We start from the raw sequence: 24,740 nt of genomic DNA on the forward strand, positions 1-24,740 counted from the left end.
GTTTGTTTGTACTGCCATGCCAAAATACAATAGACTGGGTGGCTTAAACAGCAAAAATTTATTTTCTCACAGTTCCGCGGAGCCTGGAAAAGTTCAAAATCAAGGTGTTGACATTTGGTTCATGGTGAAACTCTGTGGAGACGGTTGCCTTCTGGCAGGGTTTTCACAATATGGAGACAAAGTGTAAGAAAAATCTCTGGCATCTCTTCTTGTAAGGAATTATTCCCATCATTAAATTACCACCTTTATAACCTCATCTAATCCTAATTAGTTCCCAAATACCTCATCTCCAAATATCATAACATTGTGGGATTAAGGTTTCAATGCAAGAGTTTTACAGGGACACCATCTTTCTTTCTGTAAAATGGATCCTTTGGAGATTGCTTTTTTCCCAGTCATCATAAATTTTTATCCTTCCAATTGTTTGTAGCAATAGTTTGTTACTTTTTATTGTTAAGTGATATATCATGGTCTGTTGAAGCATTCATCTGGACTGATTCTAGCTTTTGGCTATTACAAATAGACTTCTAGAAATGTGTCTGTGTGTGTGTGTGTGTGTGTTTCAATGTAACTATTATATCCTCTGGAATAAATGTCCGGGAGTGCAATTGCTGGGTCATATGGTAATTGCATGTTTTATTTTTAAAGAAACCATCAACCTATTTTGCAGAAATTCTCTACCTTTTTTGCACTTATGAGTGCCTTTCCCATTTTCTAATTGCATCTTTGTTATTGTTGAGTTGGCAGGGTTCTATATTCTATATTTTCATCCTTTGTCAGCTATGTGATTTGCAAATGTTTTCTTCCACTCTGTATCTTGTGTTTACATGGTTTTAACTGGGCCTTTAACAAAGCAGAAGTTGATAAAGTTATTGGTGTCTAACTTACCAGATTTTCATTATATGGATCATGTTTTGCATCAGAGATAAGAACTCTTGATCTAAATCTAAGTTCCTAAAATTTTTCTCTGTTTTTCTTTCTTAAAGTTTTAACTTTTTTATATTAGAATGTGATCTATTCTGAGTTATGTTAGCTCAAAACCTGCATTTTAGTTTTAGGTTTTTTTTTTTTTTTTTTTTGCCTGTGGATATACAATTTCTTCATTACCATTTGTTGAAAAGCCTCAGCCCTTGATTTGCATGGGTTTTTAAATGACAGAGAATGAAACACAGAGATTAGCACCTCATTCCAAGCTAAAGATTTTATTCAAACTCTTCCCACACTTCACTTGCCATTATATGCTTTTGAAATCAGACAAAATGCAGGACACAAAATTAATGAAAGTTCTCTTATTTTTTCCAATTTCTTGACTTCTCGCTTGTCTTATTAACAAGGACATCAACAATTCTCCCCTTTAAACTTTCAGGTATCTTTTACATTGTCAAAGAACCAGAATAATTTACACAGTTAACTGGGGTCATTTCCACTCTTCCAAGCCAATGGGTATGTGATTAGTTCATTACTATTGTTTAATCTTACTGAAAAACAAAAGTACATTTGGAGACCACATGACTGATGAAGACTGTGTCCTGTTGAAATGCCATTTCGAAGCTTTGGATCATTGCAAAGTCTAAAGTATTCTTTAAGGGAGCATGGCATTCCTTTTACAATGCCAACTAATGAACAAATCTCCTTGCCAAGGATAATTTCAATTACTGTACCAGATCCCTCGCCTTTGTACATGCTGATCGTATGAATACTAATTCAGGCCTTATTTGGGCATCTGCTACCTATTGTTTTCATAAACACTTTTTCTTGTATTCATTCAACCCACTCCTTCTGTAAGTTCACCCAAGGTGTTTATAAACTATCCTTGAATCTCTGAAAACACAAAGTCTTCAGAAACCTTTTCCTGCTCACTCTCAATCCATTTTTCTGAAGAAGGATACTCATACTGATACCAATATAACTTATTTCTAATCAAAATGCAGTTCATGACCCTGTTCTCATCAAGAAAAATTATTTTGACATATTTTAAATGAATGCTGTTAATCTCTAAGAAAGGTAGAAAAGAGATAAGTATACTTATTTGATTTTAAAATCAACTCTCACAGTATCTCTGAGCTAATATATATAATTAATAAATGTAAAAATTTTATTTTGCTAAAGCTTAATTTAAAGGAGAAAAGTGATTTCTAAAACAAAAGAATGCGTAATTAGGAAGGTAAAATGATTCTTGCAAGTTTGTTCCAAAAGTTCTGGTCCAAGAATACAATTTATCTTTTAATAGTCTCACAGAAAGGGACCTGAAAAATGTCAACTACATTCCCAGAGTTGTTATTCCAGTTGAAAGCTTTAAGGAGAATCATAAATTTATTATCTCTTAGATTCATGTTCAAAAATTTATTTGTAGAATAGTAAAAGAAAATATGTACCTGTGTATCACAAATTTACAATGTATACAATCTTTTGCCTTTGAAGTGTGCCTTTATTTTCAAGGTCACTTGCTTTCCTTGTGAATTAGATTTGCTTCCTCTTAATCCTGAAATGAATGTCATTGTAGAAACTCAATAATCTTGAGAATGAAACAGGGGCAGAAAAGTTATAAAGGGATAACGTGCTACATTTTTTGTGGCAGGCATCTGAGGTGGCATTTAGTGGGACAAAAATGAATGCCTTTTGCTTCATTAGAATGGCAAGTTCGTGTCATAATAGTATTACCAACTCTATGAATTGTTCCTTTTTCAAAGTCACATCTTCAAAAAAGAATCTCAAGGAAGGCTAAAGCAAAACTGTTTTTTTTTTTTTTGGCAAAAAAAAAATATATTAATATTCTAGTCTGAAATTCTGACTGTTATCTGTATAATTACTGGTTTGACTTAACATCAGTATACAGGGAATTCTTTAAAATAGTTTTATGTTAAATTGTGACAGTTGCTTTGATTTTGACAGACATCCAGTGAAGTGTTTCCCATGCAATATGACAGTGCCAGCCATGACATTAATTGCATCTTTTGTTGGAAAATGTCACATGTAACATTTCAAACAGAATCCAAACACGAGGATGAGTATTCATTTATTTCACTTTGCAACAGAACTCTGAAATACTAGCCTTCATTTTGTCTTCCTTGGTTTTATAATTGACTATTTCAAACTGTATGCACTCATCACATTAGCCAGCACTATCAGTTAACTAGACAGTCTAATCAAGTATGTCTGTTATCAACATGTACAACATATTATACTCAATTCACTTACAAAGAAGGTGTAAATTGTGCAAAAGTTGCAGAGTTACAAATTTTATTTTACTTTAAGGGTAAAATTAATTTGAGTAACAAACGAGTCTATCTCTTTTCCTGGAAAGTCATAAAATGTGATATATAACTTCTAGTGGAGACATTGATGTGAATGTGCCTAACTGTTAGGGGGAAAAGGATGTCCTAAAGCTAATTCCATACAGGCTTTGTGGACTCCACCCCCATCCCAGGCCAAAGCCAAAGACACTGGGAACTCCAAATCCCATCACCACCAAAGGGAAGGTGGCTGGGACCTGAGGGTGGGGTTAAGCAGCCAGGTTGATATAAAAGGCAGACACGTGGGCTTTGGGGGTTCCCCATTTTGGCTCCCCGCCAGCTCGCAGCATCTGGCCAGCTCTGAGAGTGACTTTGGGTTTCCAGGTAGGACGCATTAAAGACTTTATTTCCCTATTTTCTCCCTCAGTTGTACATTTTCCTTATTTCCTTTTCCCTTGTAAATAAACCTTTTATTAACCTTTTGTGTGTGCCTGTAGTGGAGTATTAATAAGTCCCTTTTTTAAGCGCACGGGTGAGGCAGCCAGGAATCCCGTTCAATATCGGGGCTGCTCTATAACAGCTTGGCGCCCAACGTGCCTTGTAAGCTTCACTCGTGGTTGACCAGCCCAAAGTAATTTCTCTTGCGTTGGTCACCATAAAATGCCTCATAACAAGTGTAAGTCATTTCAACTGGAATTGGAGTTTCTTGGGTTCTCTGTTGCCTTTTTTTTTTTTTTGATAGGAATGACTTTCTTAGCATGAGTATAATAGTGCTATGGCTAATGATTGCATTGTATGCATTCATGTATTTATTCATTCATAAGCTGGTCTAATAAGTATTACAAAATCTGTTTAGTGCCAGGCACAGTAGTGAGCAAAACATTGAGTTGCTGCTTTTGTGAGTATTGCATTATATCAAATATTACTTTCAGGTAATGCATATTATCATTCAGTGACTCATGTTTTCTTACACCTGTAATCAGCTTTACCATTTGAGATATAACCAATTGTCTACCACAGAAGATTCAAGTTATGCTTTGTAGCAAAATTTGTACCATAATTTTTATTATACTTTGTTTTTCCATGACTTCTTACCTACTAATGTCTTGAAAGTTATTATTTTTTTAACCCATATCCAAGACCACAATACCAATCTCAGGACATTAAAATATCCCTGTCCATATTCTGATTGGTCATATTCATGGTAGCACAAAAAAATAAAATAATGGACATGACAATAATTTAGTCTGACCTTAGGTACCACTTTCACTGAACTTGATCATTGTCTTTTGAGTTTGGTAATTATGATCAACTGCTATTTTATAATAGTTACTTCTACAACAATAATGTCAGTGCATTTAACAACTTTATATTCATATTGTTGTGATTTTTAAAAGTTTACAGCCAGCAATAGATATCATCAGATATCCTTGGAAGCATTAGCCAAAATATTAAAGTTCAATCTCAATTATTGATGAGGCCATTTGAGAAAGAGGCATTTAGAAATGACTAAAGCATATTGATTATCAGATGTTATTAAGATATTGAAGGGACCAATGTCTTCAATATGTTATTTAAAATCTGAGGACTTTAATCAGTATTGATTCAGATGATGCATTGTTCACTTGATTACATAAGATGTTACCACAGGCTTTTCAGTGAGAACTGGAACATTTTTCAGCCCTGACCCATTACTTAAAAAGAAGTGATATTCAAGGTTCTGTCACAATCTCTCTCATATTTTATCTTTATACTTACCTTAACTGAATTATCTTTATACTTACTTTAACATGTACTCACCACCCCACCACAAAGTGCCTAGTCATTATCACTAACCAAATAATGCCTTCTACTCATTTTCTCCCTACTCCTTTCCCTCTGGTTACCCCATTCTGTTGTCACAGTCCAAAGGTTTTTTTTTTTTTTAATTTGTTTTCTTAAAGTTCTAAAATGAGTAAAATTAAATGGCATTTATATTTCTATTTATGACTAATTTCACTTAGCATAATCCCCTCAAGTTCCATCTATGTTGTCACAGATGGCAAGACTTCACTGTTTTTTATGACTGAGTAGCATTCTTTATTCATTTATCATTAGGCACTTGGGTTATTTCCATACCTTGGTTTTTGTGGATAGTACTACAAAAAACATGTATTTTGGCTATCTGTATATTTTTGGTGAAATGTCTATTTAGATCCTCTCTGCCCAATTTTTAAATTGGTTTTCATGTTTTTCCTTGTTGCTGAGTTGTGCAAGTTGTTGATATATTTTGAATGCTAATTCTTCTTCTGATATATAGTTTGCACATATATTTTCCCATTCAATATGTTGCCTTTTGGTTTTAATGATGGTTTCTTTCCTGTGCAGAAGCATTTTTAAAAAAAAATGTAATCCTGGGCCTCCCATGGTGGCGCAGTGTTTGAGCACTGGGCTACGAGGCTACCCGCAGCCTCTGCAGCGCCGGTTCGTTCCCCGGCCTCTGGCGAGGGTCCCACCAAAAAAAAAAAAAAAAAAAAGTAATCCTATTTGTTAATATTTTCTTTAGTTTCTTCCTGTTTTTTTTTACTGTCACAAAGACATCAATAAACTATGTCAAAGAGTTTCTACCTATGTTTCCTTCTATGTGTTTTATGATTTTTGATCTTATAATCATGTCTTTGATCCATTTAGTGCTGATTTTAGTATATTATATAAAGCTGTGGTCTAGTTTCATTCTGTTACATGTGGTTGTCCAGGTTTCCCAGCAGCATTTACTGAAGATGCTTTCCTTTCTTATATGTTCTTGGGTCCTTTGTCATTTCCCACTTTTAAAATTTTTTGAAATAGCTTCAGAAGTGTGGGTATTAGATTCAGCGGCACAATCATTTAGTGCATAGTACTTGTAACATCTTTGAATGTTTGGTAGAATTAATCAGTGAAGCCATCTGGTCCTGGGCTTTTGTTTTAGAGGATTTTTCATTGGTAGCTGTTTCAATATTTTTTTTTTTTTGTCATAGGTCTGTTCAGTTTTCTGTTTTATCATGGAAGTTTGCATGATTCAAGGAATTTATCAGTTTCCTATAGGTTGTTCAATTTGTTAGATGCAGATGTTAATAGTAATGATTTGTGATCTTTTATATTTCTGTGGTATCTGTTATAATGTATCCTCTTTCATTTCTGATTTTATTTAAGACTTTTTTTTTTTGCTTAACATTAACTAAAAGTGTATTGATTTTGTTGTCTGAAAAAATAATTCTTTGCTTCATTTTTTTTTGCTCTTTTTTTTCTATTTCTGTTCTGATTTTTATTTCCCTCTTTCTACTGATTTTGGGCTTTTTTGTTCTTCCATCCCCTAACGTAAGGGTTGTGTTTGATATGTTACTGACAAATTGCCTACCTTCACAGATTTTATTTGTGTCACTCTGTGCCTTCTTATTATGTTCTGGAAACATTGTCTTTGCTAATCAAGAGAAGATGGTTAAAAATAATTTTTTTTAAGGACTAACTGGGATGGCAGAGAAAATAATATGCCTTGCCAACTTAAAAAGGGGAAAGCAGAGAATTACATGGAGAATAATTGCTATAATTCACTTCACATTACCACTAATGAAGCAAACCAAAGCAGTCTTTATCACTAAGAATTTTCATTAGCATACTTCTATTGTATCATAGAATTCTGAAATGGCTGAGTGGTGATTTTGTGATTTTTGACATAATTCTTGATATCGTATGGATGGATAGATGTAAATTATACAACTTCACTCATATGAACACAGTCAAGCTGAAGGCTGAATTATACTGCCTGTCTCTGTACTCAGAGTGAGTTCTTTATTTTTTTTTTGAAAAAAAGTCTTTTCATAATTTTAGCAGATTTTAAAAGTCAACTTAACATTTTTATAGTCTTAGTTGATTTTAAAATTGTTACCCTACTCAAGTCATCGTCAGTGCTTTTTTCTTAATATTACTTTTGTTCTGTATCATTATCATCAGGACACCAGTCTCATTGCATTATATTTACTGACACAATTCTTATTTTCATAATTTATCATCTACTGAAAGACTTCTTCATGTGCAAATAACTGTGTACTACTTGCAAGACCAGAAGATGAACAAACAAGTTTGAGTTACTGCAGTCTGGTTAGGAGACCCCAAGAACATCAGTTGCTGCTTTCTCTTGTATACTCATATTCTTCTCTTAACTCACTTTCGCTGTTTCCTTCTCCTCCCAAAACTGGAATATTCATATGAGGTCTTCCAATGAGCCGAAATACAGTAAAATCAGAGACAGTAGGTTCTGGAGATAGATTGAATTAGAGACTTGCAGAAAATATTTATGCAGGAAGTGTTGATTTCTAAGAAGTTTTTGCTGCATTACTTCTTTGTGTGTGTGTGTTTTCTTAACTGTCAGCTGTTCCAAAATATCTGTGCCTTAAATAGATTTAGTAGATGGTTTATTATTTTTATGTGAGTCAACATCTGACATTAAAGGCCTGGCAGCTCATATCCTAATATATTAATGAAGGTTATATAGAATAATAACCATTTGTACACAGATTAATGAGTTGTCATATCATGATATAATATTATTTTAAAATGAATTTAAATATTAAAGAAACATCTCTTTGGATTATATCATTGACCAGAATTTACTAGATTTTGTAAGTAAATTGTCAAATGGCAGTTTGTATAATTTATGGGAAAATTGTCAACTTTATGTAAAAATTGAATTTGGAATTTGTCAATATGTAATTGTATTTCATTTAAAATAATATATTTAAGTACAGATTCATATTTGAAGACTTTTCTTCAGGAAATTATATAATCATTCCCTTAAATCATATAGGATCAGCTCCTCTAAATTTCAAAATACTCTACCTGTTCATTTTCATAATGAAAATACTGAAAATTTTACATGAAGCTGTCTATTTTTTCACTCGTGAGCTGTGTTTATGGATGGGCTAGGGACAAAGAATTAAATTTGCATGAAATCATCACATTTCCCTAGATGTCACTGTGAAATTGGTACTTTCCCCTGAAAATTTCCATGAAATTACAAAAATTATTGCATCTTTGTCTCTGGATATCTTTCTTAGAAATATAAAGGAGACTAAGTTTATACTCTTGTATCTCATTTCCTGGTATAGCTAATTATCCATGAAACTGCTAATTAAACATTAGGAGAAGAATATATATGCTTTATATAAGAAAATGCTATAAGGTGAGTATTATTAAATGTCTTACTTCAATGAACAAAGACCCCTAATGTCTGTCCATTTATAATGAATGACCGACTTTGGTATACATAAATTTCCATTTTTGCTAGCTATACATTTAATGGTTATTGCTTGTCAGATAATTCATTTAATAATAAATGTTATCATCAAGTTTGACTAAATGGATGGATTAACCAAAATGAAGCATAATCTTATTTACTCTATAGGGAAATGCCTTTTCTTTTTTAAAAAAGGTTTATTCATTTATGCATACAAGAACTGGGTTAGGCTGGAGGTGTGGAGGGTGAGAAGACCACCAGAGACAGAGTGGGGAACAGAACAGGCAGACTGACTGAAACACACTGCTGAGGGGAGCAGTGGGCGAGACAGGAGAGGTCTATTTTGCCATGTGGGTTGCTCCCTGGCTGGGGATCAAACTCGTGCTGCAGTGGTTGTGGATAGCTTCATAGTGCTGTGCTTAACCCCATGCGCCACCAAGGATGCTCTGGAAATGACCTTTTCAAGTATTATTTAAAATAAATACTAAAGGGCCTCCCTGGTGGCACAGCGGTTGAGCGCGGGGTTGCGAAGCTGCCCGCAGCCTCTGCAGCGCCGGTTTGAGCCCCACTTGCTCCCCAGCCACCAGAGGACGGTCCCACATGGCTCTCAGACCTCTCCTGCCACCCGCTGCTCCCCTCAGCAGTGTACTTCTGTCCTTCTGCCTGCTCTGCTCCCCACTCTGGCTCTGGTGAATTCTCTCACCCTCCCGCGCTTCTAACTGTACCCAGTGCTTGTATAAATAAATAAATAAAAAATAAAAAATAAAAATAAAAAAAAGGGTTCACTTTAAAAAAAAATAAAATAAAATAGATACTAAGAGAACACGCGCGCACACACACACGCACGCACATACATGCATACCTCTTTCTGTTTTTACATTTATCCAACAATTTTAAAGTTGGTATAGGAGATCTTTAAGTATAATTTTGCTCTCTCTATATTGGAATTTTACATTTCCTTACTTTTAAACTATATTATTTGGACATGTTATATGTATTGCCCCTCTTCCAAAGATAATTATATTTTCTTGCTGCACTGACACCATCCTTAAAATATGAATGTTTTTTGATCAATGAAATGTGAGTAAAGGAAGTTCTTATATTTAAGTACATACTTTAAGAACAACTGTATGGTTCTGCCATAATGTCTGCCTTCTGCCCTAAAACTTGCAATTATCTAGATTGGGGCTGCTCCTTCCAGATTCCCTGAGTCTTGAAATAAAATAAACTAAATTTTAGCTAAACCATAGTGACTATCCTTTATGAGAGAGAAAAGAATATCTCTTAAAGTAAATTCACTGAAAATGTGTATTTTTTATTGCAGGGGTATATCAAATCTTTAGCTTTATACATGTTGTGAAAAATGAATGAAAATCATGATAAATAATAACCTCCATTTACTAACGGGAGTAAAGAATTGTCCTGGTCTTTAATTATTTATTTAATTCCCCATTCTTGAACTATCAGAATTTCATTTAGCAGACTGAATTTTGAAAAAGACATCTTTCTTTGAATAAAAGTAAGGAATTGATGCTGCTGATGTATAATTTATTTAATCAAGATATAAAATAACTTTATGACCTAATAGAATTGTGAATATTTATATGTAATAATTTTAAAGCAAAGCTTTCCAAATAACATTTTTTTGGCAAAACTTAAGATCTTCATAATACAATTAAATTTCCTAATTTTAATTGTAAAAAAGACATTACCAGGTTCTTTAACTCAATTTTAATTTCTCTGATAATTACTAATATTTATCGGGCCTTATCAACCCCTCCATACCCTTCTTACTAACTTGCAACTAATGTATAGAATAACATTAACATTTAAATATTTAAATTCAAGGGATAATCAAACACTAAAAAAAAAAAAAAACTTCAAATAGTATATTCTTTTGGGGAAGATAGAGAATGTCAGTGTTTTACTGCCAGGAGAAATATTTATGCAGATTTTGTGAATTTTTAAATCATTGAAATTTAGATTAAAACTCCCTATTTTAAAATAGCCTTTGAAATATGAAATAACCTTTTGTTTCCTGAAATGGAGATTTCCAATGAAACCAAGTTACGAATAGTCCTAGTAGCTAGAGCTTGATTTCTAACATCAGTTTTTAATTAATGGTACCAAGTCTAAGGAAAATGGCTGACTCTAGGAAGGGGTAAGACATATGCAGGATTCACCTCAAATATAGTTTTAATATTAGAAATTAAGGAAGTGCACTTCCCCTCAGAAAATAAAAGAAAAAAAAATCTGCAATAACAGTTATGTGTCAAGAGGACATGAGAATAAACTGAAACAGCTGCCAATTGCCAAAACTGAAATAATTCAATCAACAAAATAATGTAGTATTAATCTGTAACATAAGTAATAAAAACATCTAAGAGTACATATAAACATACATAAATGATTTAAAAATAAATAAGTGGGGGCCTTTCCTGGTGGTGCAGGTGGATGATCCCAGCCAGCTGGCGAGAATCCCACATGGCGCGGCAGACCTCTCCTGTCTCATCAGCTGCTCCCCTGAGCAGTGTATTTCGTCAGTCTGCCTGTTCTGTTCCCCACTCTGGCTCTGGTGAATCCTCTCACCCTTCTATGCATCTGGCCTGTACCCTGGTTCTTGTATAAAAAATAAATAAATCTTTAAATAAATAAACAAATCTTTAAATAAATAAATAAATAAATAAGTGGGTGGGGGCATATCTCCAGTGCAGAAGAACAAGTAATTTATTTACTTACTTGATCTCTAGGAGGTGGAATGTGTATTGTAACCTCCTTCCAAAGGGTAAAGTTTAGAAAAGGGGAGGGAAAACAGCAATTTTATTGTGGGGAAACCTGACAACACTATCTCAGGTTAGAGGGATCCAGGTTAATATCAGCAGTACAAAATCGGACTGATAGTATGAGCCCTTGATATGACCATGGGACTGAAACTGTACCTCTGTAATCTTGCCATGCCCCCCCCAACCCCAGTCAATTGACCCCAGTCTCATCATGAGAAAAAATATGCTAACTGATCAGGGCTACTCAAGACTATCAAGTTCACCAAAACACAATTTTAAAAAAATCTGTGAGACACTGTCATAACTAAGAAAATTCTAGGGGAATCTAACAAATGTAATGCAGTGTCCTGTATGGTATCCTGAAACAGGAAAATAGCATTAAGTAAAATTTGAGAAGATCTGAACACAGTATGGACATTAGTTAACTGTCATTTATTAATACTGGCTAATTAATTATACCACATTAATGTAAGATACTAATTATAGCAGTAACTGGGTATGAGAAATTCAGAAACTCTACTAGCTAACCAATAATTTGATAAAGCTAAACTATTCCAAAATAACAGGAATTTAATAAATACCTACTGGTTTGCTTATTCTTTTCAGAAATTCTGAAAAGATTGAGCTCTGTTGAGTTACTGCCCATGAGTGATAAAATTTGGACATTAAAAAATATTTTCTATATAAGATTATGGAGAGACTGGTGACTGTATTTGAATATAGACATTGAACATACCCTATCACCAAATATCCACAAGTATTCACATACAAATTAATAACTCTTTTTTCCATATATTTTTCAATATATTTAATGTATTTTCAATATAATTGATAACTCTTCTTTTTCCTATATTTTATTTTTCTTGTATGTGGAGGAAATTTGCCTTCAAAGGAAACTATTCAATGGGACCATTATAGCTAAAGTTATGCCTTGTCTTCTTCACTAATTCACGTGTCACCACAGTGTGACTTGCCTTATAGAGGTAGGGCTTATCTTTTAATTTAATTGAAAAGACTTAAGTAGTTATACTCCCTTCTGAAGCAATTATATTGTGGGCTATAGGTAATATGTTTTTAGTACTTAAAAGGCACAATAAAAAATTCCATTAAAATAAATAAACCATGTAATATTGGTAACAGAATCTCTTGATACAGTGATATTAAGACAAGCCTTTAAATCAAATCCACCTCTTGATATAGTTGTAAAAAATTTAAGCCAAATCCTCACCTTGGGATAAACAATATGTTTTGAAAGTAACATCCCATCACTCTTCTGTATTCTACTTGTTAGACATGAGTTAATAAATCCAGCTTGTACCCATAGACAAGAACTACAGAGGGCATATAGGGACCATGAAGTGGGGATAATTGAGGGCCACTTTTGAAATCTGCCTACTGTGACCTTTCAGCAGGAAATCTCTCACTCTACCTTTTCCTTTATGTGCCACATGCATTTGGTCACTAAGCCTTTCCATGCATTTTCACTCTGTCACCATTCCCTTTTCAACATATTTTTTCATCGTTAAGATAAAAATTATTGGGCCTTCCCGGTGGCGCAGTGGTTGAGCGATGGGCTGCGAAGCTGCCCACAGCCTCTGCAGTGCCAGTTAGATCCCTGGCTGCCTGCGAGGGTCCCACATGGCGTGCAGACCTCCCCTGCCGCACCCGCTGCTCCCCTCAGCAGTGTATTTCGTCAGTCTGCCTGTTCTGTTCCCCACTCTGGCTCTGGTGAATTCTCTCACCCTCCCATGCTTCTGACTGTACCCAGTGCTTGTATAAATAAATAAATCTTTTTTTTTAAAGATTTTATTATTTTTTATTTATTTATTTATGTATTTATACAAGGACTGGGTACAGTCAGAAGCGCGGGAGGGTGAGAGAATTCACCAGAGCCAGAGTGGGGAGCAGAGCAGGCAGAAGGACTGAAGTACACTGCTGAGGGGAGCAGTGGGCGGCAGGAGAGGTCTGCGTGCCATGTGGGACCCTCCTCCGGTGGCCGGGGAGCAGCCGGGGATCGAACCGGCGCTGCAGAGGTGCGGGCAGCTTCGCAACCCAGCGCTCAACCACTGTGCCACCGGGGAGGCCCTAAATAAATAAATCTTAAAAAAAAAAAAAAGATAAAAATCATCTTTCGGTAATGTTATCTTTTCTTACCTAAAAGTTTATCACCAAATAAAAAGATATAAGAGATCATCCACTGAAACTTGAGAGCTTAAGATAGCATCTATCTTTTTTGTTGTTTGTTTTCACAGGTACCAAGTAGGTCAATCGACTTTCCCAATGTTATATAATAATCTAGACGAGAAACTTAGTTCATGGACCTGAAATCTTTCTGTCAATCTTACTGCTTCTCTAAAGCTAAATGATACTCATTTGTGATCTGTAAACTCATCAAATGAAGCTTAATCCAGTCAAAAATGGGCAGAAGAGCTAAAAAGAAACTTCTCTGAAGAGGAAATGCAAATGGCCAACAGGCATATGAAAAAATGTTCAACATCACTTGTAATCAGGGAAATGCAAATCAAAACTACCATGAGATACCATCTTACACCAGTGAGAATGGCACATATTAAAAAAACTAGCAACAACAAATGTTGGTGAGGGTGTGGAGAAAAAGGAACTCTTCTGCACTGTTGGTGGGAGTGCAAACTGGTCCAACCACTATGGAGAGCTGTGTGGAGATTTCTGGACCTACTAAACATAGAGCTTCCATATGATCCAGCAATTCCACTCCTAGGTATCTACCCAAAGGACACAGAAACATCAATTCCAAAGAACACCTGCACCCCTATGTTTATAGCAGCACTGTTTACAATAGCTAAGCTTTGGAAACAACCCAAATGCCCAAAAATAGATGACTGGATCAAGAAGATGTGGTACATATACACTATGGAATATTACTCAGCATTCAAAAAAGATAAACACATGCAATTTGCAGCAACATGGATGGTGCTGGAAGGGATCATGCTCAGCGAAATAAGCCAGAAAGAAAAAGAAAAATACCGGATGGTCTCACTCATAGCAGGAATCTAGAAAACTTAAATAAGGGACCAGGAAAAAGAATAACTATAAGAAAGTGAAAATCAAAATCAACAAAAAACTATGAACCAGAGACACTTTATGGGGGGTAGGGAGCGGGAGGGGAGGGATTGGGGTCAAAATAAGGGGGTTGCAATTGTATGGGGAATATAAAAATAAAATTTTAAAAAATAAATAAATAAAAATAAAATAAAAAAATAAAAATGTTCCTATCTGTAAAAAAAAAAATTCATAGTATTGTCTTTCTTTCTCCCTGAATGATAGTCATTTCTTTGCAAATGCTAGTGAATATTTCACTTGAAGTCAATGCGGCAGGTATATAAACAGAGCCTTTTCCCCATAGGTAACAGAGAATATTTTCCTAGTGCAGAATTTTAAGAATGGCAAATTGACTATTTTTAGATCATTCATTATAGAAAAAAATGTGCTAATTTACAGAGTTAAACTTACGGAATGTGAAACAAGTTAGCAATCCTTATGAGGGAGTGAAGTATTAAAGAAAAAGGCCAGTTTAAATTCAGAGTACATTTCATTTTATCTCCTCCATATCATTTAGTTTAAACTGATTAATTTAAAATATTTCTTTCAGATGCACATTGCTATGAGCATTTCATGTGAGTATGTGTATTATATAAAGTTTATGAACATATACACATATACATAGATACATGGCAACTGGGAGAACATATAGAAAATAATTGAAGATAGTAGACTCATCCAATAACCCACTGCTAACTGATCCTGTTGCTCAAGTAAGAACAGATAACCTTTAGAGTTTGAAGTTTTAAGTTACATAATAAGATGATCCAAAGGATATTGAATTCTCCATTTACAAATAAAATAACAAACATCAGGTGCTCTGCTTGACTGGTGATAACAAAATGAATTCAGGGGCATAGTTGCCTTTGTGGTTATAGTTTGTTTGTTTGTTTATTTTAATTTTAACCAACAGAATTTAAATAAAATTAAATTTATTTAATTTTAACCAACTTTAGCACCAAGTTTTTCTCTCGCATGGTATCCAAATATGGTTGATCACAAAGTCATTTTCCACAAAATAAAAAAAAATAAAAATAATATCATAATGGCTAATTATTATGCATTATGAGATCATTTTAAAACTGATCTTTGGGTGCTTCCAAAGAGATTAATGTTGGAACTACCATCTTTCATTGAATTTAGTTTGGGAAGATTGTTATGTGCTATCACTTAGCAGTTGACAGATAAAAGGAACCTAAGTGACTACACCATGGTTAGAGCGTGAATGCCATGAAATACAGCCCATTCTCCATTGTGTCAGCCATTGTTATGTAGAAGTAGAACTATTTGAACACAAATATGAACTCAATTACTTAAATTATGATGAAAAATGTCACAGCTCATGTGAGGTAGTGGATGGTGATAATGAGCCAAGATTTGTAGCTCATCTGAGCTGGCTGCCTGATTTGTCCTGATGGACTTGCTCTTCCGTGCCTGGAGGCTTAGCATTAGTATTTGACAGCATCTCCATTAAACCGTACTTTGCAAAGATCTAGGACCTGGAAACCATTCACATCTCTTGTGTTTATGTGATATGTGACTGTAGGAACTCCTACTATCTTGGGAAGTGCCTAATATCTTGGGAAACCACGTAAAGCACATGCTCCTGAGAAAACAGACAAACAAGAAAGCATGACCACCTCCACTCAAAAATAAGAATTTTTTTTTTAATAAAAAAAGTGTCATTATTAAACTCAGCATGGAAGACAATCTGAACCAGGATCTTCATCAATCAGATTAACTACTTTCCAAGATGAAAACAGACGAGGCACAGTGTGAGGCTGAGCAGATATTTATCAAAAGCCATATTAATAACCACTTTCAGCTTTTTCCTGACAGTTTCATCTGAGGTTCCATGTTTAACATTTGAGTATCATATGTTTTTGTCAGAATGAGGCTGCTAAGAGCATCAATTAATTAATTCTTTTGAAGTACGGTTCAGAAAGGTAATAAAGTAACTGTCCCTAAGGCCACAACATGTAATGGTAAGCAACATTCTGGAACAAGACAATTTGTTACTTCAGAGAGAAATTAAAAGCAAAATGTCTTCCTGTGCCCACTAAGGATTAAACTCAGATATAGTTTTGCAAACTGGCAACAAGGCGTACATGCATTTATATATGAATAGCCACAAATACATATTCAGTATGCATAATTGCCTACCTTGCTGAGACATTTCTCATTTACATGCTAGCATACGCGTAGCCCACGCATGCGTGCACGTGCTCACACACAAGAATAGCCTCTTTAATTTGCTTTATCTAAATGGGCTGTAAATAGGACAAAATTAAACTTGGAAAAATAATGAGGAGAGTTTTATATTATTAAGATTATCAACTGCACTTTAGTGTTTGAGAAAATTAATTTAGTGGTTTAAAAATATTCTCAGCTCAAGAAAATTAACACTTCAAGCAATGCAACTCAGAAGTGTAGAAGAAATTTGTACCTTGTCACAGCCAGATGTAGTCTACATACATTCAGGGACATATTCTGCCACCTTCACTTTATGCAGGGCACATCAAAGGCATGGCTAATGTACTTCTCATTTCAATGATGAAATATCAGCAATTGGCAATCAACCAAACCACAGTAATCTCAGAGAGACTTTGTATGTGTAAGGTGTCAAGCCAAAGTGGGAAATAAAAATAAGGCAGGTGTGTGCTGATGTGAGTTCATCTCACGTGGGATGTTTCTTCAGTCTGGAGGCATATTTCCTATGAATAATTTAGAATGAGCTCGCTCTGTTACTTGAAGCTTCACATTACCCCTGTCAGCTTACTGTGATCCAAATTTATGACAAAATCTGTCTCATAATTTCCTGGATGAGATGGTTTACTTTGTAAAATTAGCAAACATAGGAGCTAACAGGAGGTGGCATGAATTAGGGGAGTGGAAGGAGGTTGAGAATTAAGAGGTTAGTCAAGGTGCTATATGTAAGGTGATTCTCTTATAACCAATGAGTGACATATCTCAATCGTTAGCTCACTCCTGCTCTACCAGCTTGCAAGGTAACTTCCTTGCTAATATTGTGTGGGTTCATATATTTTATTTCCTATTTTCTCCACTCCTACTCCACGGTAATTTATTATTATTTTTTTCAATTGACTGGGTAAAAAATAAAGAACACACACACGTAGGCAACAGTAAGGATTAATCAATTTACATATAGTCTTCCCTTTAAAGGAGTATTAGTAGTTTTGTGATCTTATTATCCTTTTCTCTTGTCAGCTGGGATTTCAGAGGTCCTTGAACTACTTCTCTCTTTGCAAAATCTAGGCATCCCAGTTCTCCAGATACTTGCAAGAGGAATAATGATAATACTTTGCTATGGAACAAATGTTGAAGTTAAACGTTAGCTGTAAGTCATAGGAGTTTGAGTCATTAAACATAACCTTTTCAAACCTCAATGTTCAGATGCTTTTTGAATCATCCTTTTAAAATAGATATTTGTAAAGTTAAAATATTCTATTGCTTTGTGCTTTTAAACGTGCATTCACAAATAGCATCCAATTTCCTTCTCATAATAAACCCAGACAGCACATTTTTTAAATATATGAGGGAGGAGGTTATTACAGTGGAAGGTGAGCCTGGGGAGGAACTGGACTGTCTGTGCCATCTGCAAGTGACACAAGTGACCCTATTTTAATTATGTAGCCACCACACCTGTGATCACAATATGAGCTGAACGAACAAGTCATGGGAAAGATAGGTGAGGGCTGGGAAAGTAGGTGAGATTTTCCATCTTTTCTAGGAGTGGACTTTCCAAAACACAGGACATTTAAATAATAAAACTACCTCATTATAAATTAATGGGTGATTGACGCCAACAGATTCCTCCTTTCCCCACCTCCCTTCTCTCTTTGTGGTATGTTTATTAAATTACCATTTGGAGTTTCTGTTATAAATACTTGGCTTATGTTAACTTGAAATTGTTATGTCATTCTACTGCCTTGATTTGTGTTTGTTTTTAGAGTTCCTTTAAAAACTGTCTTGTCATTTGCTTCATGTGTTTACTTCCTTGAAAATTATTTCTCTTTGAGTCCTATTTATTCTTATGGTTTATTCTATTTTTCTTTACTTCTTTTTTTAAGGTTTATTTATGCATACAAGAGCTGGGGTACATGCCAGAGGTGTGGGAGGTGAAAGGAGTCACCAGAGACAGAGTGGGGAACAGAACAGGCAGATTGACCAAAGTACACTGCTGAGGGTAGCAGCAGGTGAGTCAGAAGAGGTCTGCTGTGCCATGTGGATAGCCCCCTAGCCTACTGGGGGTTCGAACTTGTGCTGCAAAAGCTGTGGCAGCGTCATAGGATGTGTCTTAACCCCTTGTGCCACCAGGGAGGCCCTATTTTTCTTTACTACTTAAACATAAACACGGGGCCTCCCTAGAGGCGCAAGGGCTTAAGCTCAGCACAGTGAAGCTATCTGCAGCCACTGCAGCAGGAGTTCAGTCCCTACCAGGGAGCTACCTGCATGGTGCAACAGATCTCTCCTGTCTTGCCTGCTGCTCCCCTCAGATGTGTATTTCAGTCAGTCTGCCTGTTCTGCTCCCCACTTTGTCTCTGCTGAATCCTCTTACCTCCCACACCTCTGGTCTGTACCCCAGTTCCTGTATGCATAAATAAATCTTTAAAAAAATATAAACATGGCTTAAATTAATTACTTGATGTTATTAAAATAAGAACTGTTTATACTTACTTATTGAACATTTACCATATACTAGGGATGATCCATTAATAATTATGAATTAGGTTCAATTTAGAACCACCTCTAAGCTGCTATTCTGACATATTTGTTATTGTAAGTGTGAGATTATATGTTGTTTCTGATGCTCTCACCATTTGCACTTTTTTACTGTATTTTCTTTTCATGTGTGATGCCAATTGAGGTGTTATTTAACATTACTTTTAAAAGAACCCTGTAATTATGTCTATTATTACATATATTAAATTTTTGCCTTCATAATCAGTATTAACGCAATATAATATGGCAGTCATTGTACTGATTTTACAAATATTTTGCTATATAGTTGTCTTTTATTTATTTATTAAAGATTTATTTTATTTATTTATACATTCAAGAGCTGGGGTGTAGACCAGAGGTATGGGGGATAAGAGGATTTACCAGAGACAGAGTGGGGAGCAGAGCAGTCAGATTTACTGAAGCACACTGCTGACAGGAGCAGCAGGTGAGATAGGAGTAATCTGTTATGCCATGTGTGTTAGCTCCCTGGCCAGGGATTGAACTCTTGCAACAGGGGCTGCAGATAACTTCATAGTGCTGAGACTTAACCCCTTGTGCCACCAGGGAGGTCCATATGTAGTTTTCTTAATAACACTGCTAAATTGCTTTGTGACCCCTATTCTGGGGTGGAATGAAGCAAAGTGGTGAGAAACTTAGATAATTTGTAGAAAGTCACATAGCTAGTAATAGATAGCTTCAAATATATTTATATAAATTTCAAACCAATGTGCCTAACTACATTTTATGCTCTCTCCCTATCTATGCTGTAATTATTTCCACTAGGCTTTTACTTTTAACTTTGTTGACAGTTGCTTTTGCCATAAAATTTATTTAATGTTTATATAGTCAGATTCATCTATATTTTCCTTTAGGGTGTGTGATTTTGCTGTTAAGCTTAGATAGTCTTGAACTGCTTCAATATTATATAAATATCACTTGCATGTTACCCTAGTTTAATTTTCTAAATTTAGAATCATTTTAATTACAGATACTTTCATAAAGCTTGTGAAAGATGAACCCTTCCACTCACAGAAAATTTGACCTACCAATTCAGTTTATGGAATCTCAGAAACCTGTGTATTGAGGTCAAAAGGGTCTTTTAGGTTTAGTTCTATTCAAGATATTCATTAATTTAAAAATATATTTAAAATGAGTATGATGAATCAACCCGTGTACCTCCTGTAATTTATATGTTGAAGTTCTAGCTACCAAGTATTTTATAATGTAACTGCTTTGGAGTTATGATCTTTTAAAGAAATGACTCAGATAGAATAGTTTTACATTTTTATTTTTTCAATTTATTTTTATATATCTTATTTATTTATTTTTGCATAGGAAAACTGGGGTATAGACCAGAGGTGTGTGGGCAAGGGGATTTACCATAGACAGACTGGGGAGCAGAACAAGTGGATGTACTGAAATACAACTAAGGGGACTAGAGTGTAAGACAGGAGAGGTCTTCTGTGCCATGTGGTTTAGCTCTCTAGTGGGGGATCTAACTCAGGCCTAGAGGTGACAGTGCTGAGACTTAACCCCTAGACCACCAGGGAGGTCCCAGTTTTACTTTTTTAAAACTGAAGTTGCTACTTAAAAACATCTCTCTTACAAGGTATTCTTCCCTCACTTAATGACACAAAAGACCTTTTATTCCATCTTCTAGTCTCTTGCATGAGATCAAACAAGAGTTTGGGGCCTCTCTGGTGGTGCAGGGATTAAAGACAGTGCTATCAAGCTACTGCCAGCCACTGCAGGATGAGTTCGATCCCTGGCCGGCCAGGGAGCAACCACATGGTGCAGCAGACCTCTCCTGCCTTGCCAGCTGCTCCCCTTAGCAATGTATTTCAGTAGATCTGCCTCTTCTGCTCCCTACTTTCTCTGGTGAATTCTCTCACTCCCCTACACCTCTGACTTACACCCCAGTTCTTGTATGCATAAATAAGTAAGTCTTAAAAAACAAACAAACAAGAGTTTTGAAAGACTGTGAAGAGAATGGTATTGGTTACAAGCAAAGGAGAAACAACACACAATTTGACTATGTGGGTGAGAATATGGAGAAACGGTCTAAAATAAGTTTTGGATTATTAAGAATGAATTGTTCAGAAGACTTCAGCGGGTTGGTAGCTGTAAATAAAAATGTTAAGTTTAGGAAAATGGGACTAATTCTCATTTTTGTGTTTTTCCTCATTTTCTTAAAAACTGTAAATTCACAAAGTTTTCCATTTGAATGTTGATAATATTTCCTCAATTTCTTTCTTTCTTTATGCCCACTCATGTTGTCTTGCGACAATTATATAGAAACTTTTTCAACTTCATTTCTTCCTTCTTTAAAGCCCTCTCCAGACTTGGATCAATATATTTGCTTGTCACAAAATCTTGCTCTAAATTGTTTGTAGAAGAAAGTCTATGCTTTTTTAGCAATAACAGAAGCTTGCTTAATCTTTTTCCTTTGCAGATGTTAATTAGGCTCATACGATGTACCAGACTGTCCTAGGTTTGCAGGTATGAATTAGACAGTCTCTCCCCACAAGTCATCCATAGATAGTGGCAATATCAGAAATGTTAATGAAGCTACCATTGCAGTCCAATAACCTAAGGAACCTCACTTTCAGCCTCATGCAGCAGATATAGTTTATAGGCAGCCTTTGTACTTTCCAGAGCACAGGGCTCCTTATCTTTGCAAATGCTCTGCTTTGGCTGTAATGTCCTGTTTTCTTCTAATATAAAGTATCACAGTGTGCTGACAAATGTTTATCAAATAAATGTTATCAAAACTCGTAATAGACTTTCAACTGATTTCTTTTAAAGGCTGCATAGCCCAGCAGTCCAGTTTGTAAGTCCGACCCTGGCCGCCGGCGAGGGTCCCACATGGCGTGCAGACCTCTCCTGCCGCACCTGCTGCTCCCTATACAATGTTTCATTGCATGGAGATATGATAGTTATTATTTATTCCCTGATGCTGGAAACTTAGATAGTTTATAAATGTTTGCTTTTATAAAGAATTATGGAACAAACATCTTGTTCATTAAATCTATGAACTTATGATGATTTGTTTAGGACAGGTTGCTACAAATGGATTATTAAATTCAAAAATAACATTTTTTTGTCACTGAACAATAACATACATTTTAAAATTGTATTTATATTGCTAGACAGGACAACATGAAATTGAGATGTCATTAAATGTTTTCTCAAATGTTCTCATGGAGCAAAAATACCTAAATCAGAAATGAATGTGGGGAGATTATTTCCAGTGTTACAAAAATAAAAAGAACTATAAGAAAATTTTATGAATATTAGGTAAGCAAATTAGATTCCTTAGATGATATTGAGAAGATCTTTGGAAAACAAATAAAACTGACAAATTAAATCTAAACTAATTCAAGAGAAATAGAAAATCTCAACAAAACTATAACTAGAGTTTTAATTAGTAATAAAATGTGTCCTAAAAAAAAGTCCAGGAGCAGATGGCTTCATTGGTGAATTCTTCCAAATATTTAAAAAAATTAATATGAATCCTTCTAAATTTTTTCCAAAATAACAAAAACAGACAATAAATTAGGAATAAAAGAGAACTTTGGGAATTTCTTTGACATGATAACATTAATGGAAAGCCTACAGTTAACATTATATCTAATTTTGAAATACTAAAAAAAAATCCTGATTAGGAAAAACCTATTTTTGTGTATAATGGAAAAGCTAATTTTCAAATTATATGGACTTGCGAGGAGCCCTAAAAAAAACAAACAATATTTAAAAAAAAATAGTTAAAAGACTCACACTTCCCAATTTCAAAGTTCACTGCAAAACTACAGTTACGAAAATATTATGACAAGTATTTACATCTATATATGTCCACATATCCATCTATATATTCATTATCTAGATCAGTGTAACAGAACTGAGCGTAGAGAAATAAACCCATATATTTATGATGAATTGTTTTTTGACAAAGGTACTAAGTGTTGGAATGATGAAAAAAACAGTCTCATCAACAAATGATTCTGTTACTAGAATAAAGAATAAATTTGATCTCTACACTGTGTACAAAAATGAACTCAAAATGGATCAATGAATTACATTCTAAACTCTTAGAAGAATACACAGTCCTTGAATTTGAAAATGGGCTAAGATATGTGCTGTCCAGCATAATCAACGTAAGAAAAAAAATAGAAAAATTGCACTTCACTAAAATTGAAAGCTTTTGTGCATTAAAGGAGATTATTAGTAAAGTAAGAAGTCAACCTACAGAATGAAAGTATTTTCAAGTTATATATGCCTGTTAAAGGCTGATTATTCAATATCTATAATAGATGTATTGTAAAAATTGCTACAAATCCACAATAATTTTAAAAATGAACAAAAGACTTGAATAGATATTTTTCCAAAGAAGATATGCAGATGGCTTAAAACACATGAAAAGATGCTCAACCTCACTATCACTGGAGAAATGAAAATCAATATTTAGTATGATGACTATAATAAAAAATATGGAATATAACATGTATTCATGAAAAGGTGAGGATATTGAAAATCTGTGGGAATGATTTTGCTTGTGGGAATGTAAAATGGTACAGTCATAATATAGGGCAGTTTGATGATTCCTGAAAACTAATTATAGAATTAACATATGTGCCAACAATTCCACACGTAAGTATATACTTAAAAGAATTGGAAACCGAGACTCAAGTGATACCATGATTTACAATAGACAGAAGGTGAAAACAACCCACCAAGAGTCAATCAGCAGATTAATGGATAAATTAGAGTATAAGCATACAATGGAATATTATTCAGCCATAAAAATAATGAAATTCTGATATATACAATACCACATATTGATCTTTAAGATATTATGGGAAATAAAACAAATGGAAAATAGACAAATGCTACATTAGTCTACTTAAATAAAATATAAAGAATAGGCAAATTTATAGAGACAAAAAGTAGAATAGACATTACCAGTGGCTAGGTGGAGGAGAAGGATTGGAGAATTATTGCTTAATGGTTACAGACCCTCTGTTTGGGGTGAAGTAAAATTTTTAGAAATAGATATTGGTGACAATTACACAACACTGTGAACCTAATTATGACATTACATTGGATAAAATGGTTAAAATGGCACAATAAAAATGGTAAAAATTTACCAGAATGTAAATTTTTTTAAAGATTTATTTATTTATTTATTGCATACAAGAGCTGGGGTACAGGCCAGAGATGTGGGGGGTGAGAGGATTCACCAGAGACAGAATGGGGAACAGAACAGGCAGACTGACTGAAATACACTGCTGATGGGAGCAGCGGGCGAGACAGGAAAGGTCTACTGCGCCATGTGGGTTGCTCCCTGGCCGGCCAGGGATCAAATGCAGGCTGCATAGGCTGCAGATTGCTTCATAGTGTGGTGCTTAACCCCTTGTGCCACCAGGGAGGCCCCAAAATAGAAAAAAAAATTTAAAGTGCTTGGGGGTCTTCAGAAGACAACCTATAGTTACAGATACAACAATAGTTAACATTTATCTAAAATTTACTGTGTTCCAATTTTGTTCTGAGCACTTTGTGACAATTAATTCTATGTATGTTTACAATAAACTTATGAGGAAAGTACTTTTGATATATACATGTTATAAATGAGGAAAGTTAGACCCAAAGATGTTG

The sequence above is a fragment of the Talpa europaea genome (assembly GCF_964194135.1).
Source record: "Talpa europaea genome assembly, chromosome: 3".
NCBI classification, from domain to species: Eukaryota; Metazoa; Chordata; class Mammalia; order Eulipotyphla; family Talpidae; genus Talpa; species Talpa europaea.